Genomic DNA, 1,325 nt, shown 5'->3' with positions numbered 1-1,325 from the left:
TTGCTCTTGTTGCCCAGGCTAGAGTATAATGGTGCGATCTCGGCCCACCGAAACCTCCACCTCCCAGGTTCAAGCGATTCTCCTGCAGTCTCCTGAGTAGTCGGGATTACAAGCATGTGCCACTGTGCCCATGTGATTTTGTATTTTTAGTAGAAATGGGGTTTCTCCACGTTGGTCAGGCTGGTCTCGAACTCCTGACTTCAGGTGATGCACCCGCCTTGGCCTCCCAAAGTGCTGGGATTACAGGCATGAGCCAATGCACCCGGTCAGTTCCTCTTTTTTCTTGTGTCTATTCAGCCCCTCCCATCAGATGGTCAGCTCCTGGCAAGCTGGGGCCAGTGTAGACCTCTGAGGCCCTCCTAGGAGTTGGCATCGGGAAATGCTTGTGGGTGAACGTGTGATGTGGCAGGATGATGAGTCGCACCAACTCTGCCGAGCGAGGAGCGCTGCTGCAGGCATTGGGATGATGAGTCGCAGTAATCATCCTCATTCCTGGAGCCCAGCTAATGTGTGGTTGTGTGACCTGGGAACAGGAAGCTAAGGCTTCTCAGAGCGTGGAAAGAGCAGTTTTGGGTGCTGGTTGACTGCCGCAGGAACAAGGGATGTTGTGCTGAGCGGAGGGGTCAGATGATCCCACGGGGGGTGGGGGGGGCAGGCCAAACTGAAGGAAGAAAGTAGGCAGGGGTGAGCTGGAGGCAGGGCACGGGTGGTCCTTTCCGGGTGCTGAGGAGTTGCGTAGTGCTCCCTGCTCCTAGGAACATGTGACAAGCACTCCTGGCTCCTTTGGGAGTTGATTCCCCAAAGGAGTCAGTAGCTCAGGGAATGCTGAGCAGAGCAGGAAGACAGGCAGCTGCCGTGAGAAGGGGTAGGTGGGGCGAGGTGGGCCTGAGCAGGGCTGTTAGGGACTGTCTGGCTCAGGATGGAAAGTGTCAGGCCCTGCCTCCACCCCCGAGACCACACACAACATCACCATTGCACAAGTATTTATGGGGCACCCATGACCTGTTGGGTACCACAGGAGCACCTGTGGGAAATTTCTTTGTTTTAGAGAGACCCTCAGAGCATTAAAAATGAACAAGCTGGGGCCAGGCATGGTGGCTCACGCCTGTCATCCCAGCACTTTGGGAGGCTGAGGTGGGTGGATCACAAGGTCAAGTGATAAGACGATCCTGGCCAACATGGTGAAACCTAGTCTTACTAAAAATACAAAACTTGGCCGGGCGCGGTGGCTCAAGCCTGTAATCCCAGCACTTTGGGAGGCCGAGGCGGGTGGATCACGAGGTCAAGAGATCGAGACCATCCTGGTCAACATGGTGAAACCCCGT

Source organism: Cebus imitator, unplaced genomic scaffold (assembly GCF_001604975.1).
Source record: "Cebus imitator isolate Cc_AM_T3 unplaced genomic scaffold, Cebus_imitator-1.0 Scaffold404, whole genome shotgun sequence".
In the NCBI taxonomy this organism is placed as follows: Eukaryota; Metazoa; Chordata; class Mammalia; order Primates; family Cebidae; genus Cebus; species Cebus imitator.
The sequence above is the reverse complement of the archived record's forward strand: the minus strand, read 5'-3'. Positions refer to the sequence as shown.